At 46.8% G+C, this 13,773-nt stretch overlaps 2 long non-coding RNA genes, 4 other non-coding genes and 3 pseudogenes across 9 annotated transcripts; 1 reads left to right on the top strand and 8 right to left on the bottom strand.

Moving 5' to 3' along the window:
* Nucleotides 1-2,369: 2,369 nt before the first annotated feature.
* Nucleotides 2,370-4,702, bottom strand: LOC138242878 (uncharacterized). Its single transcript, XR_011191747.1, has 3 exons — nt 4,573-4,702; nt 4,374-4,460; nt 2,370-3,886 (listed from the first exon to the last, which is right to left on the bottom strand). It is a non-coding gene; the product is annotated as an uncharacterized lncRNA (long non-coding RNA).
* LOC138242857 (uncharacterized) lies at nt 4,307-8,670 on the top strand. Of its 4 annotated transcripts, none has more exons than XR_011191712.1 (4): nt 4,307-4,328; nt 6,877-7,024; nt 7,112-7,225; nt 7,926-8,670. It is a non-coding gene; the product is annotated as an uncharacterized lncRNA (long non-coding RNA). The 4 variants fall into 4 exon arrangements; XR_011191710.1 differs by lacking the exon at nt 4,307-4,328 and adding an exon at nt 4,832-4,933; XR_011191711.1 differs by lacking the exon at nt 4,307-4,328 and adding an exon at nt 4,832-4,933 and having other exon boundaries at nt 6,924-7,024; nt 7,331-8,670.
* Nucleotides 8,671-9,586: 916 nt separating this feature from the next.
* On the bottom strand, nt 9,587-9,705 carry LOC138216411 (5S ribosomal RNA). Its single transcript, XR_011180123.1, has one exon. It is a non-coding gene; the product is annotated as a 5S ribosomal RNA (ribosomal RNA).
* Nucleotides 9,706-10,242: 537 nt separating this feature from the next.
* Nucleotides 10,243-10,351, bottom strand: LOC138219108 (5S ribosomal RNA; annotated as a pseudogene).
* Nucleotides 10,352-10,888: 537 nt separating this feature from the next.
* Nucleotides 10,889-11,007, bottom strand: LOC138244849 (5S ribosomal RNA). The gene has a single exon (XR_011193464.1). It is a non-coding gene; the product is annotated as a 5S ribosomal RNA (ribosomal RNA).
* Nucleotides 11,008-11,544: 537 nt separating this feature from the next.
* On the bottom strand, nt 11,545-11,653 carry LOC138219063 (5S ribosomal RNA; annotated as a pseudogene).
* Nucleotides 11,654-12,190: 537 nt separating this feature from the next.
* On the bottom strand, nt 12,191-12,309 carry LOC138243669 (5S ribosomal RNA). Its single transcript, XR_011192317.1, has one exon. It is a non-coding gene; the product is annotated as a 5S ribosomal RNA (ribosomal RNA).
* A 538-nt stretch (nt 12,310-12,847) lies between these two features.
* Nucleotides 12,848-12,966, bottom strand: LOC138245488 (5S ribosomal RNA). Its single transcript, XR_011194098.1, has one exon. It is a non-coding gene; the product is annotated as a 5S ribosomal RNA (ribosomal RNA).
* A 536-nt stretch (nt 12,967-13,502) lies between these two features.
* On the bottom strand, nt 13,503-13,621 carry LOC138219270 (5S ribosomal RNA; annotated as a pseudogene).
* Between the last annotated feature and the right edge of the window lie 152 nt (nt 13,622-13,773).

Genomic DNA, 13,773 nt, shown 5'->3' on the forward strand with positions numbered 1-13,773 from the left:
TCCAAGCGGGCATAGGCGGTTGTAAAGCTAGCGATGAAAATGTTAGTGTTTGAATGGCCCGTATAGTGGTGTTTAGTGTGTTTCCACGTAACACAGGCTGTGTTTAAATCGATAAACTCGCAGGCGGACACCTCATGATATGGCGTAAATAAGTACCGGAACAATTCATCGGGGTTTCTCACAATGGTGGTCTGTGGTAAATTGTCTCTTTGCCCATACTTCCCCCACAAACTGTTCAAGGCAATTTTTGAAAGCTGTCTTTTGGCCGGATTCTTTTTAATGTTGCCGGGGTCCAGCCGGACGCCCTCTTTTTCATAATATTCGCCGATATATCTTTGTTGTTTCGCGACATCTGTACACCACTCTGGAAACCCCGAAGCTTCCTGCTTCCCTTTCAGATGCAGTTTGATGTAGTCGGTAAAAAGATCGTGTGAGGCCTTTTCGAAATGCCAAATTTCGTAAATTTTACACACTCTATACCCCAGGTCTACGGCCTTCTGTAATTCGGGGGTGCACCAGACACCAGTCAAGGCGCGATCTTCATCACTGTGCTCACAGGGGGTGGTCTGTTTTGTTTCAGCACACGTACGACACAGCGTGAAAAACAGTTTTTTGTCAATTTTGGTTGGTAGAACTGGAAAGTACAAACGTCTGGGTGGGTAAACTTTCACCTTCGCTAAACCGAAATACAGTTTTAAATCTCCAAAGTTGTTATATATTATTCGGGGGTGGCCCAGTGGGTATTTTTTAGTTTTGTTCACAAACGGATACAGACTGGTGAAATCATAGTAATGAATTTTTTCACCGGGCTGCGCTGTGTAATGCAAACAAATCGCATTTGTTCTCCCCCCAAAAAGCGACTCGCGAGGTTGCAGAGGCTCTGGTAATTGTGCGGCTGTTAGAAATTTACCCAAGTCTCCATTTTCAACAAGCATGTCTCTGAACTCGTGCTCCCACAAAACACGCACGTTAAAACCTCTCATTTTGAGAAAATTAATTTTCACCATTGTCTTTCTGTACAACCAACCAAAAGTAGTGTTTGTCAGCTGATTAAAATCGTTTTCACAATAACAAACGCTACAACCGTGAAAAAAGCAACCGTTGAACTCAAAGGCTGTCGGCACGCCGTCAATTACAGCATACCCATCCAGAAAATATGGGCCAACCTTGAACTCACCGGCCGTGGTTAACGCGTGTTGGATTTTAACGCGCTCTGTGTGTTCGATGTACATAAGCCATTGAATGCTGGGTGTAGAAAATCGTTTTTGCTGTCGGTGGTAATTGTCATGGGGTAGCAACGCAATCGTCTCTTCCTGTAAAAACATAAGTCTGAACATGGCCATGCAGACACTAGCGATGGTCACAAACTGAAAGGGGTCGATGCACACAACGCAGGCGGCCCCTGACTCAGTCACGCGTGTCTGTCTGGTCATATTCATGACCTCGTCCCGAAACCTGACACAGCCTTCTCTTAGAATTGCCACATCCAACTGGCAGTAACGTTTCAACTCTCTCTGTAAGTTAAACACACTTCCCCGGCATTCTTCATACCAAACCAAAAACTCGGCTTTCTCGCACGGCAGCATGTAGTTAACGCCGTAAAGTTCAGGCGGAGGCATCGGGCCGACATAATTTTGGTTTTCTGCAGTGTTCATCAAGTGTGGAAAATGACCCTTACACCCGGGGAACCCCATGGCGGCCGGCAGTTTGCTTAATTTCATAGGCAGAAAGTTTAAAGAATCGATAAATCGGATGTTCAGAGCTTTTACGGTCATACACATTATCTTACCACCCTGATTTATTAGTTCAACGTCCATCTTTTCAGCTAACAACTGCCTGATCACTAGGTAATTGTCATATCCCTTGCCATTGTGCGATATGAACGTATGGTTTTTGAAACGTCTATCGATAAATTTACACACAAAATCCTTTAGACAAGTTTCACCATAAAATTCCCAGCTGCGTTTATTGTCAATATGAAGGGCGTGGACGTAATTTGGTATGTGGGTCCCCGTTTCCTGCATGCATTCAAAGTCGAAAAAAATGTACTTGTTTGAAATTTTGGGGTTGTCCAAAGGCGGTATGTAGCACAAATGTGTGTCCGGGGTGTCGATCACGTTGTTACAACGCGAGCACAGTTTCTCTTTACATTTGTGACTTGCGAGGTTATAAACCCCACATTTCTCACAAAAGACCCTGCGCTCACACTTACTCACACCCGTCGCCGCATTCCGCAAGTGTCTCGCCAAACACTGTGAGCTACGACAAAAGACCTTACAGGCCGGGCAATTCTGAATTTCAGCATCAATTTCGCAACACTGGTGATCTAAACAGGTTTTACAAGCTTTAACACAGGCGTGTGCGTTCTTGTGGCTATACGCGGCGTGGCAGTTAGTGCAAAAATACGCCGCCCCCACAAAAGCTTTAATATTTAAAACCCCATAAAAATGCTCTTCATGCAGTAGAACAAAAAGTATTTTAGAATTTGGTGGTGTGGGTCCCGTTGTAAAATATTTCCAATCACCCTGGTCGTGGTACAAAATTTTAATAACCACCTTTAAATGTTTTTCAAAAGCGGTAATGTCTGACAAACTAATTTTCCGATTCTCTGGAAAACCCAACTCTTTGTGCATTCGTTTAGCACCCTGTAACATTTCCCCATCGGTACAACCCTCATTCAACAAACCGTACACACTCCCGGCGAAACACAGATTACCGCCCGTGTAATGTAAGTCGATAAGGTGTGCTTTTTTCTGCGCAATTACCCGGCTGTACAGAACGGATTTAAATCTTCGGCGGGCACCCCCCTGCATATTCCTAACTATCGTCACCACTAAGCGGAGGGTGTCATCGGTGAGAACCTCTGTGTGGCTCTGTAAGAGGTCCGAGATGTGGCTTAAAAAATCGGCCGCATTTAATTCTCCGGGGTGTCTCCTGCGTGAGAACAAGGGTTTGTTAAAACCACCCGCTGTCAAACGCAGCTGTACAAAATCATTCGCCCCGATGTTTGGAGAAAGTTCGTCCAATATTCTCTGGACTGCACCATGCACAGCGTCTATAGCCTGTACATACGAGGTTATTCTGTCGAGATTAACAAAACGAAATTCTTCATGGTGCTCTGTTGCTCTAAAATTATTATAAGCCCTGTTATAACGGCGTATACACTCCAGGAAAACCATGGGGTCTCTATTCACCCCGGCACCGCCACCAACCTGATTCAGATCGTTCAGTACAACCGGTTCTGGGTTACCACCATCCTGTTCAGCCACAACAACCTCGGGCCTTAAGTTATTTTCTACCACGGCATTTTCATTGCGTGGCTCGGGCGACCCTTGGGAAATCTGATGCCTCGCTCTGAATCTTTGACGACGCAACAAACATGCTTTTGCCAGTTTAATTCTTTTATTTATGTACAAAAGCTTGCGGTTGGCAAGCGGTTGGTCTTTTAAGCACTTTTTAGACCGCATGTTTAGTCATTTATCACCGGGGATTTCCACCGATGAAGCATGAAATAGCATCAACAGGTTCTGAAATCCAGAGGTTAGATCGGCATCCTCTTTAGAAATTATATCTAAGATGTTAGCGCTGAAAACCTGGATCGGTTTTGGAAACAAGGCCTGTACACCGGGTAAAACCGCTCTTAGACGCTCTAAAACTCGTTTTTTGGTCACCTCACTACTGCGCACCGTTGTTAGTATCTGTGTAATACCGCGCACGGAGTCTAGCACATCACCCAACACCAAGTCTTTAGGCGCGTTATTATTTCGCTCCGCAGGCTTGACACGTCTGGCTTTGGTCGACGTCTTAACAGCCGTCTCGGATGCAGTCACCACCTTGGGTTCCGACGTTTCCACCGCATTTGTTTCACCGCGCGTCGATACAGATGCTGTGTGAAAAAATAAGACTTTTTATTACCACGCCAATGCTCCACATCTCAAAATCTGAAAACAACACTGTGATAAAAATAAAAGACTTTTCAACACAACAATCAATGAAATCTAAACTGTCAAAGTCAGAAAACTACGATAACTATGATAAAAACGCCACGCATATGCTGCCCCCCCCCCCCCCCCTTACACAAAGGGCTGTGGGTGAATGGAGCAAGTTACCCGGCCATGTTGTTACACCGGTTTCCTTGACGTCGGTGGTGGCGCTACTGGGTCAAGCGGCGTGCTAACGGCCTGTAGACCCACGCACACACCAGTCGCTTTTAACTTTAAAAGCTAGGCAGTTTTAAAATAAGGTTTTTTAACACCCCCAAACAGAAAACTCCGCGAAGTAGGATCTTTCAGCGAATTAACAGCCTAACAAAAGAAGTAACGTTTACCGTAAGTGGATCATAACACATCTTGACCACGCTTAATTATATTAACCTTTGCCGGTTGGTTTCAGTCGTTTTGAGCTCGATGCCCCAGTTAACTTGTTGGCGCGCCGCAGTTTATTTTTTGAAGGTCCGGGGTCTGCACGGCGTGGGAAAATACCATTAGTGAAAAATATAGAAAAACGGTATGTATTTTTATTATAGACACGTTTAAATGACCAGGCTATAAGAATGTTTTATATAATACCAACCTCTTCTCTCAGGCGCTCTGATAATATCCCCCGCACCGTCTGGTATGATGTGAACATCGGCCTGTGTCACCACAAGGTTTTGTGTTGGTAATGCAAACCCCAAACGGGGTTTTTTAAATGTGTGGCGACTTGTCCCTTCGCCCGCATCTGTGGAATAGACACATGCGCGTTTTGGTGCGGCGTATATACCCCATGTGTCTTTAAGACTCACATGGTCGTAAAGCGTTATTCAAAACATTGTCGTAATTACTCACCGGTGTTGTGCTGCATCGTAACTGGTCTTTTTACACCCGTGGTTTTCGGTGCTATTGGAAATGAATGGATACACACAGTCACGACCACATTACGGCACCAATCGCGGGTAATTCCATTATATTCATTCAATATTGCCTAGTATACAAATATTATACAACGTTTTGTAACTATAGCTAACACGAGACATGCACCGCGACGTTGTAATTGTCTCACAATAAGCCAGATATACATACCGTTGAAATTCGCTGAATCCGCGGCTTCGTCTATCAAGTCGAACAGTTCTATTTCTGTAAACAGACTATCTTCAGACTGTTGCAATTGATCGGCGTGATCCATTCTGACGAGTTAGGCGATAACGTGAGACTGTAGGAATTGGAATGCAGCTAAAACTTCGTCTGTTAAACCGCTGGTACTTATACTCAAGCCGCTAAACATTCTCTTCTAAGAAACACACATGGTCCCCCCATAAAACCATTAATCTTAGCTATCGTTGGGGGGTGCACGTACTGGTCTGTAGAAATTATTTTAAGAAACATTTTAGAAAACGTTTTAGACCGTTATAATGTTAAAATCTATATTATTTTAAGACATACAACGGTGTCTAAAATTTCATAGCTGTTAAAACGTGGCGAAAATGTACCGCGTTGTCTTTGTTTGATTCACCAACAGACCGCTAAGAATATTATCAAGCAAAATGTTTTTTATTATGTATCTGTTCTTTATAGGGCCGTGTTCACAAACCAAGCTTGACGTTTTGAGGTTTTATTTTTCAGCGCTGCGCTGTTAAGAACATTTTTGCGTGAAATACACGTGGTGTTTGTAAATTAGAAAACTTTACATGAATTTAAAATGTTTGTAAACTTTCACTGGTGTCAATTTTAGCCCCCCCTGCATTCCAGAGCCTGTAGCTAACCCCTCCCCAACCCCCCGTCTCCAACATCATCACAATGCATCTCTACCGGGAAACAATTTTAAAACTTTAAGAACAATCCGTTACAGTCTGTAGAACAACACCCCACCATTTGTTGTCTGTTAACACCTTAAAGACTTTTATGCTGGCGCTGTGTGGAAATTTATCCCAAACTTTCCAAAAAAGCTGTCGCGAATGTGTTATTAAAAATAAACTGTGTCTTATTACGTTATTTTAAAAACTTTAAGGCCAACCACGCGTTTAAAATTTCTTGTCGGGTGGAACACATCATTTGTGTTTGCGTTGTGTGTTAATACTTTTAAAGTTTAAAACTTATAAACTGATAAGCGAATATAGCGCGTTATAATGTTAAAATCTATATTATTTTAAGACATACAACGGTGTCTACATTTCTTAGCTGTTAAAACGTGGCGAAAACGTGCCGCGTTGTCTTTGTTTGATTCACCAGCAGACCGCTGAGAATATTATCAAGCAAAATGTTTTTATTATGTATCTGTTCTTTATAGGGCCGTGTTCACAAACCAAGCTTGACGTTTTGAGGTTTTATTTTTCAGCGCTGCGCTGTTAAGAACATTTTTGCGTGAAATACATGTGGTGTTTGTAAATTAGAAAACTTTACATGAGTTTAAAATGTTTGTAAACTTTCACTGGTGTCAATTTTAGCACCCCCCTCGGCATTCCGGAGCCTGTAGCTAACCCCTCCCCACACCCGTCTCCAATATCATCACAAATCATCTCTACCGGGAAACAATTTTAAAACTTTAAGAACAATCCGTTACAGTCTGTAGAACAACACCCCACCATTTGTTGTCTGTTAACACCTTAAAGACTTTTATGCTGGCGCTTTTATGCTGTGGAAATTTACCCCAAACTTTCGAAAAAGCTGTCGCGAATGTGTTATTAAAAATAAACTGTGTCTTATTACGTTATTTTAAAAACTTTAAGACCAACCCCGCGTGTTTAAAATTTCTTTTCGGGTGAAACACATCATTTGTGTTTGCGTTGTGTGCTTATACTTTAAAACTTATAAACTGATATGCGAATACTTCTCGCTCTCGATAAATCGGGGGGGTTGGGGGGTCATCACAACCAATTGTAAAATGTCTTGTGTTATGTAGGCGTGTTACACCATTGGCGCATATTCTTAAACGCTCCGACCTGACAGGGCCGCAGTGCGTGCTTGGCGCTGTCAGACACCACAGAGCTGCTGAGATGGCTTCTTTGTGTGGAGAAACAACGGGGTCCGCTACTCTACAAAGCGATGAGGTAGGCGGCTAAAATATTTTTTCGACTCGTGGAATTGTTGTATCGGTGCTTAGCGTATGTCATTTTAATACTTGGTCTTCTTTTTAGCAAAACCCTAACCCACCCTCTGAACCCGGTGACAGCGGTGGGGGTGTGAGTTCAGCTGGGGTACCAGATGCTGAAGAACAGCCGGGTGCTAGCGATGATACCACGCTACAAATGGTAAATATTAACGAAAAACCTTAGCTCAAAAGTGTAAATGCTCGGTATTTTAGGTGCAATGCATGTCTATTTTGTTAAGCCTTCCTTTTCTTTTTCCTTTAATAGAATAAAGAGGATGTGGACGGGTCAATCTTCAGCCTGCCGACACATGTGAATGTCTCGTGTCTATGCTTGGGTGTTCGCCCAAATGTTAATAAAGATGATGCCCCTGACCCTAATGAGCCCGATGTTATGCCCCAGATTGTGAAAGCAGTAGTTTATTGCATCTTCAAGCACTGTTTAAAGGGGGTCCTGGTTGATGACTGCCCAGCCTGTTTGATTGACCATCCTGGGCAGCGGGGCCACACATGTCTGTCTGTCGGCTACACAGATGGGTTTGAAGATGTGACGTTTGCCGCTTTAGAAATTTATAAGTCTCTCAGTTTAGCCCGAATTTTATCGGTTGTTCTGTACACCGCCCGGTGTCTGGGTTCGTACACCATTACAAATGACACTGAGCGGGGCATAAAACAGTTGCTAAAAAATATAATTGAGGACCACTCCCCATACGAGCATGTACACGCCACCCTTGAACAGCTGGATGAAAAATTAGTAGACGTGACTTTTGATGTGTTGCAAAAGAAACACTATTCTTATTTTTACAGACGCAAAAAAAAAGATCTATGTAAAATGTGAATACAGATTTCACTCTGTTTTACAGACCCGGGTGTGCCATCGACCGAAGAATGAAGAATTTCGAATGTATACGTCTGAATTCTTACTAAGAGTGCTTTACACACTTCTCTCTACAAAGCTTGATATGCAAAACAAAGAGTCGAATGCTAATGTCCTTAAATTTGTTAAAGAGATAGATGCGTATGTCGAGAACTTGAGTGAAATTATTACAGATCTGATGTTTTCAGATCAGAAAAGGAAGCCTGGGGGGTTCTACAGTGTGTATTCCAAAATACAGCGTGTTTTGCACAGAACCTGTGGTAACACCATCCCGCTGATTACGCAGGCAAATTTTTTTGCCCTGCTCGATCGGATCGCCCAGTGTGGTTCGCATGGCTTTAGACACGGGGAGCGGAAGGGGGTTATGAATGCTTTTTCAGATGCCGCAAAGTTTCTCAGCAGCGTAGGGGTGGTGGTTACGTGTACCGAACTAATTTTCCGCACCAACATTTAATTGTTGAATGCAAACAGGAGCCGGTAACGCATGTGTGCTGCGTTGTTTCACTGTTTGAAAACCCCTGTTGAAATAAAGCGGTTCACATTTCACATACTTGCAAACTGGAGTCTGTAACTTGTGTAAAAAGTGCTGCTGCGCTGTTTCGGTGTTTGAAAACCCCTGTTGAAATAAAGCGGTTCACATTTCACATACTTGCAAACTGGAGTCTGTAACTTGTGTAAAAAGTGCTGCTGCGCTGTTTCGGTGTTTGAAAACCCACTGTTGAAATAAAGCGGTTCACATTTCACCTGGTGTTTGCCCGGCGATTTCTTTCCGTGAGACTTTACGCAGTCAGTGTGTGTGTGTGTGTGTGCTTGCACCCCGGCTGTTTTGGAGACACGGCTTCTGCATCATATAAGCAACCACGGCCCAAGCGTATTTAGACAGCATGTCTATACACATTAAGATGTAACAGAAACCGTCGTTGAACGCTTGGTGTTCTCTCATGTCCACCAAGTCGGCCTGCCACTGCCAGTCCATTTCGGACACCAGCGTCCTGTTTCTCTTAAAACGTACGCGCGCCGGCTTGTGCAGCGTATAAGCAGCCTGGCCGGACAGCCACTCGACCACCCGCCCGCGGCTGGCGCCGCGCACACCCCGGGATCTCGCGGCCCGCAACAGACCCCGATTTCCTAGGGTTATAATAGAGCGCACTCAACCCCGCGGCAGACATGCTCCCACTTCCAAACCAATACACACTCGCACACAACCAGGGATGCGCCGGCTGGGGGCTTTGGGACCCCGAGGCGTCGGGGCGACCGGCCGGTAGGGGGTTCCGACCCACACCATTGGCTCCTGAGGGGGCGGGACATGCACAAATAACAACACGCCATTGGATGGCTGGGGGGCGGGACAACCAAACACCGCGGACGACCATTGGATGGAAAAGGGGGCGTGGTACCTGTCAAAAGTTTGACGAAAGGTGTCGCTTTATACTACTGCTGTGTCTATTTTCAGCTGGCGATAAACCTTTCCTCGATCCTTTGCGGACTTGTAAAACTGTTCCTGATCAGAATAAAAAACGCTCACGCTAATACACAAGCACCCGTGTCTCGCCAAAGCTGACAAATAAACAGACGGACAAGCCGCACTGCACGTGTGAACAGGGGAATGAGCGAGCGAGCGGGGATAGGGCGCCTCCTGCGCTTAAAAGCTTACAGCACCTGGTATTCCCAGGCGGTCTCCCATCCAAGTACTAACCAGGCCCATCCCTGTTTAGCTTCCGAGATCAGACGAGATCAGGCGTGCTCAAGGGGGTGTGGCCGAAAGCGAGAGCAAGGCTCGCTGGCACCCTTCTTATTGAGAGGACAGCTCCGTCACCTCTTTTACGACGGTGCTCTATTTCCCTTGCGTTTTTCTCTTCTTCGCGCGTTCTCTCTCTTCACTGCCTTCGTCCCCGCTCTATTTCACTTCAGCCTTTCACTCTTGCTTCCTTCCAATGAGGACGGAGCTGCGGGAGAAAGGGCGCTATAGAGGATCGCTGTGGAGAGCTGCTGCTGTGCTTTGACATCTGAGCTCTGTGGAAAACGATCTCAATACAATTCTGAAAAACGCGACTCTCCGAACGCCAGCCGAACAAGTCTCCACAGCCGAAGCGCTGTGTCTCTTTTCAGCTGGCGATAAACCTTTCCTCGATCCTTTGCGGACTTGTTAAACTGTTCCTGATCAGTATAAAAAACGCTCACGCTAATACACAAGCACCCGTGTCTCGCCAAAGCTGACAAATAAACAGACGGACAAGCCGCACTGCACGTATGAACAGGGGAATGAGCGAGCGAGCGGGGATAGGGCGCCTCCTGCGCTTAAAAGCTTACAGCACCTGGTATTCCCAGGCGGTCCCCCATCCAAGTACTAATCAAGCCCATCCCTGTTTAGCTTCCGAGATCAGGCGTGCTCAAGGGGGTGTGGCCATAAGCGAGAGCAAGGCTCGCTGGCACCCTTCTTATTGAGAGGACAGCTCCGTCACCTCTTTTACGACGCTGCTTTTTTTCCCTTGCGTTTTTCTCTTCTTCCCACGTTCTCTCTCTTCACTGCCTTCGTCCCCGCTCTATTTCACTTCAGCCTTTCACTCTTGCTTCCTTCCAATGAGGACGGAGCTGCGGGAGAAAGGGCGCTATAGAGGATCGCTGTGGAGAGCTGCTGCTGTGCTTTGACATCTGAGCTCTGTGGAAAACGATCTCAATACAATTCTGAAAAACGCGTCTCTCCGAACGCCAGCCGAACAAGTCTCCACAGCCGAAGCGCTGTGTCTCTTTTCAGCTGGCGATAAACCTTTCCTCGATCCTTTGCGGACTTGTAAAACTGTTCCTGATCAGAATAAAAAACGCTCACGCTAATACACAAGCACCCGTGTCTCGCCAAAGCTGACAAATAAACAGACGGACAAGCCGCACTGCACGTGTGAACAGGGGAATGAGCGAGCGAGCGGGGATAGGGCGCCTCCTGCGCTTAAAAGCTTACAGCACCTGGTATTCCCAGGCGGTCTCCCATCCAAGTACTAACCAGGCCCACCCCTGTTTAGCTTCCGAGATCAGACGAGATCAGGCGTGCTCAAGGGGGTGTGGCCGTAAGCGAGACCAAAGCTCGCTGGCACCCTTCTTATTGAGAGGACAGCTCCGTCACCTCTTTTACGACGCTGCTTTTTTTCCCTTGCGTTTTTCTCTTCTTCCCACGTTCTCTCTCTTCACTGCCTTCGTCCCCGCTCTATTTCACTTCAGCCTTTCACTCTTGCTTCCTTCCAATGAGGACGGAGCTGCGGGAGAAAGGGCGCTATAGAGGATCGCTGTGGAGAGCTGCTGCTGTGCTTTGACATCTGAGCTCTGTGGAAAACGATCTCAATACAATTCTGAAAAACGCGACTCTCCGAACGCCAGCCTAACAAGTCTCCACAGCCGAAGCGCTGTGTCTCTTTTCAGCTGGCGATAAACCTTTCCTCGATCCTTTGCGGACTTGTAAAACTGTTCCTGATCAGAATAAAAAACGCTCACGCTAATACACAAGCACCCGTGTCTCGCCAAAGCTGACAAATAAACAGACGGACAAGCCGCACTGCACGTGTGAACAGGGGAATGAGCGAGCGAGCGGGGATAGGGCGCCTCCTGCGCTTAAAAGCTTACAGCACCTGGTATTCCCAGGCGGTCCCCCATCCAAGTACTAACCAAGCCCATCCCTGTTTAGCTTCCGAGATCAGGCGTGCTCAAGGGGGTGTGGCCATAAGCGAGAGCAAGGCTCGCTGGCACCCTTCTTATTGAGAGGACAGCTCCGTCACCTCTTTTACGACGCTGCTTTTTTTCCCTTGCGTTTTTCTCTTCTTCCCACGTTCTCTCTCTTCACTGCCTTCGTCCCCGCTCTATTTCACTTCAGCCTTTCACTCTTGCTTCCTTCCAATGAGGACGGAGCTGCGGGAGAAAGGGCGCTATAGAGGATCGCTGTGGAGAGCTGCTGCTGTGCTTTGACATCTGAGCTCTGTGGAAAACGATCTCAATACAATTCTGAAAAACGCGTCTCTCCGAACGCCAGCCGAACAAGTCTCCACAGCCGAAGCGCTGTGTCTCTTTTCAGCTGGCGATAAACCTTTCCTCGATCCTTTGCGGACTTGTAAAACTGTTCCTGATCAGAATAAAAAACGCTCACGCTAATACACAAGCACCCGTGTCTCGCCAAAGCTGACAAATAAACAGACGGACAAGCCGCACTGCACGTGTGAACAGGGGAATGAGCGAGCGAGCGGGGATAGGGCGCCTCCTGCGCTTAAAAGCTTACAGCACCTGGTATTCCCAGGCGGTCTCCCATCCAAGTACTAACCAGGCCCATCCCTGTTTAGCTTCCGAGATCAGACGAGATCAGGCGTGCTCAAGGGGGTGTGGCCGTAAGCGAGAGCAAGGCTCGCTGGCACCCTTCTTATTGAGAGGACAGCTCCGTCACCTCTTTTACGACGCTGCTTTTTTTCCCTTGCGTTTTTCTCTTCTTCCCACGTTCTCTCTCTTCACTGCCTTCGTCCCCGCTCTATTTCACTTCAGCCTTTCACTCTTGCTTCCTTCCAATGAGGACGGAGCTGCGGGAGAAAGGGCGCTATAGAGGATCGCTGTGGAGAGCTGCTGCTGTGCTTTGACATCTGAGCTCTGTGGAAAACGATCTCAATACAATTCTGAAAAACGCGACTCTCCGAACGCCAGCCGTACAAGTCTCCACAGCCGAAGCGCTGTGTCTCTTTTCAGCTGGCGATAAACCTTTCCTCGATCCTTTGTGGACTTGTAAAACTGTTCATGATCAGAATAAAAAAACGCTCACGCTAATACACAAGCACCCGTGTCTCGCCAAAGCTCACAAATAAACAGACGGACAAGCCGCACTGCACGTGTGAACAGGGGAATGAAAGAGCGAGCGGGGATAGGGCGCCTCCTGCGCTTAAAAGCTTACAGCACCTGGTATTCCCAGGCGGTCTCCCATCCAAGTACTAACCAGGCCCATCCCTGTTTAGCTTCCGAGATCAGACGAGATCAGGCATGCTCAAGGGGGTGTGGCCGTAAGCGAGAGCAAGGCTCGCTGGCACCCTTCTTATTGAGAGGACAGCTCCGTCACCTCTTTTACGACGCTGCTTTTTTTCCCTTGTGTTTGTCTCTTCTTCCCACGTTCTCTCTCTTCACTGCCTTCGTCCCGCTCTATTTCACTTCAGCCTTTCACTCTTGCTTCCTTCCAATGAGGACGGAGCTGCGGGAGAAAGGGCGCTATAGAGGATCGCTGTGGAGAGCTTCTGCAGTGCTTTGACATCTGAGCTCTGTGGAAAACGATCTCAATACAATTCTGAAAAACGCGACTCTCCGAACGCCAGCCGAACAAGTCTCCACAGCCGAAGCGCTGTGTCTCTTTTCAGCTGGCGATAAACCTTTCCTCGATCCTTTGCGGACTTGTAAAACTGTTCATGATCAGAATAAAAAACGCTCACGCTAATACACAAGCACCCGTGTCTCGCCAAAGCTGACAAATAAACAGACGGACAAGCCGCACTGCACGTGTGAACAGGGGAATGAGCGAGCGAGCGGGGATAGGGCGCCTCCTGCGCTTAAAAGCTTACAGCACCTGGTATTCCCAGGCGGTCTCCCATCCACGTACTAACCAGGCCCATCCCTGTTTAGCTTCCGAGATCAGACGAGATCAGGCGTGCTCAAGACCGGGGTAAAGTTAGCTCGAAGTTCGAAAACGATTTTGGCACGCCTGTAGCGCTTTCACGAAACCTCTTAGAGTTGCGAGAATGCTTGTTTTGTGTATAAAATACATTGTGGATGCTTTCTCAGCCTTTACTTTGTCGTTTTTATGACATTTTTTTGACCAAGCACGA

This window comes from Lepisosteus oculatus, chromosome 14 (assembly GCF_040954835.1).
Source record: "Lepisosteus oculatus isolate fLepOcu1 chromosome 14, fLepOcu1.hap2, whole genome shotgun sequence".
In the NCBI taxonomy this organism is placed as follows: Eukaryota; Metazoa; Chordata; class Actinopteri; order Semionotiformes; family Lepisosteidae; genus Lepisosteus; species Lepisosteus oculatus.